Genomic DNA, 2,740 nt, shown 5'->3' with positions numbered 1-2,740 from the left:
ATATTCCTGAAATTATCCTGAAAAAACATATCTGAAATTTCGAGTCTATTTTGAAAAACTGCGCAGATTACATAAATAGAATCTCTATGATGCTCCAAAGCATCTTCTATTATTTGAAAAGGTCTCAAGGAGCATACATAGGGGTGGAGCAGCCACCAAAGAGTTTTTCTTCTTCTCTAGTTCATTTTTAATGCTTTGTTTAAGAGGTTTGGTTTCAATCATATCTATGGTTGGATAAACCTCTTTAGTTAGGGCTAAGAAGTGAAGCTTGTAGCATGTTTGGATATTTATTTTGCTTTAATTCTTGTTCTTATTGAACTTCATTGATTTCTAATTTAGTATCAAGGGAATATTTTCAATTTTCTATGATTTATTGTGACTCAAATTATAATATAGATGTTGTGATAGCTTTAGATATCTTCTTTTCATGTTTTGAAATAGTGAGATTGGTAAATCCTGTTGTTCACCATTGTCTCCTGGGCATGGTAGGGTGATGGAATCCATTCCAATCATCACAATTCTCATCCATTGAGAATTAGGTCAATGAAAAGTTCAAATTTGATTTAAATTGCATAATCTTCAAATTAGATAGGATAAGACTCTAATTTCAATTGTGTTCTATGAATCAAGTAAGGTCACATCTTGATAGCTACAAGTGGATCCTTGGTACCCTAATTTTCACCTTTAGATTCATAAGTTTTAATCAACATTATTTACCATTACTCTCAATTATTCAGATTTCAATTTAGATCTTTTTCTAATTCTAGTTCTAGTTATTTTCAGAATACATAAAAGTATAATGCCTGTGGATTCAACCTCGGTCTTACCGAGTTATTACTACATTGCGACTCTACACTTGGGGTTGTGAACAAGGGGTTACCCTCCCATTAAAACATTCATAATCATTTGTTAGGTCCATCGAGATGTGGTTCACAAATCCAGCCCATCAATTATGTGTGTCCCACTTGGATGAGGGGTCAGACCAAGTTTCAGACGCATACAAATTTTAGAAAACTATTCGAAACTTTCTCATTTGGCTTTGCATCTTATCCTTTTGAATTTTTAGTTTCACATTGGAATGTGGAAGATAGCGTGTTAAGAGATGAATATTTGAATTCTTTCTTAGTAATTTTATTTTCTTTTGAAGTTTTATTTGAGATTTGTTGTAATAGACATAAGTGGATTAATTATTACATAGTTGATTTAGATTAGAATAATTGATTTCTTGAGTAATAATTTATTCACAACACATGGATACTACAATATTATTTATTTCAGTTGATAATGGTTTGATTTAGAGTATATTTTGTATGTGAATGTGAAATGTGATTGTATAAGACTCGAATTATATTTATCTCATGTTCTAAAACACAAGGACCATGTTATCATACAATCAAGTGCCGGATTTTCGAGCGTAACATTTAGGGACACCTACCATCACAAGTTTCTTTTAGAGTCCCTAATCTCTTTATTTTAATTTTTTTGAAAGGTATCAATACCATTAGTCAAACCCTTGATTGCTCACACATACTACATTGTCTATCCCTGCTTATCTTATGAGTGAGACAATTGAGAGATCACTGAAATATCACATTTGTGTATTGGTTGACAAGAAAGGAAATTGCTAGAGAATATTAAACAGTGAAGAGTGAGGAGAGAAATGAATTGTTGTGTGATCTTGAAAGGAGGATGTGGGTTGATGTGTGGGATTTCACTCTCAATAGATAGCAATCTAGACAAGTGTGGCATCGTCGGGTTCTTAGAGACATTGAGGAGACTGTCCATATTCTTTGTTCAGACCGGAATCTTTTCCTTCCGAAAAGTTTCTAGTCCCGTTATTGTTGAATGCAATTGTACAAATGTCATTTCTTGTGAGCTGGCTCACCTCATTAGCTATGACAATGAAACTGCCTTCAACAATATTTTCCACATCTGTATAAACATCTTACTCACAAATGTGAAAAATATAATAAGCCTAAAGAGCCTAATCTTTTTAGCACTTGATTCAAACTCATCTAAAATAAAGATTTGGGATCCCACAAGGAAGATTTTCAAGATATATATATATATATATATATATATATATATATATATATATATATATATATATATATATATATATATATATATATATATATAAAACCCATTCACCAAACGATGCTTTGAGTCGAGTCAGCCTAAAGGTTACCCTATTGATCAATACACACTTGAGTTTAAAAATAGAATATGGTGCTAAAGGTATGCGCTATTGATCAATATGCACTAACACGTGCACGCGCGCGCGCGCACACACACACACACATATATATGCGTGAGAACTTTTTCAGAACTTAACTCTTGTAATGTGAATGCAAAATCTGAACCGTTCATGTGATGCAGACACCCCATGAAACTACCAAGGCCCAACTATCACCCTGATCCAAAAATTTGGTAGGCTATGGCAAACGAAAACAGTTTCCTCCCTTGATTTGTCTCTCTTTTGCCATGGCCCACCAAAGTTGTGGATTAGGGTGAAAGTTGGGCCTAAGGTTTCATGGAATAGACTATTCAGATTTTGCACTCACATAGCAAAATGAGTTTTGAAAAAGCTATCATGAGTTCTCGTGAGAATTGGTGAGTAGGTCAGCAATCCTCTCTCTATATATGGTCTAATTCATGTTTGTTCAAGGGAATGTTGTCTGTGGGCTCTACCTGATGAATGGCTCAGATCTGGGTACCATGCTGCGATGGCAATCACAGG

The sequence above is a fragment of the Magnolia sinica genome, chromosome 12 (genome assembly GCF_029962835.1).
Source record: "Magnolia sinica isolate HGM2019 chromosome 12, MsV1, whole genome shotgun sequence".
NCBI classification, from domain to species: domain Eukaryota; kingdom Viridiplantae; phylum Streptophyta; class Magnoliopsida; order Magnoliales; family Magnoliaceae; genus Magnolia; species Magnolia sinica.
The sequence above is the reverse complement of the archived record's forward strand: the minus strand, read 5'-3'. Positions refer to the sequence as shown.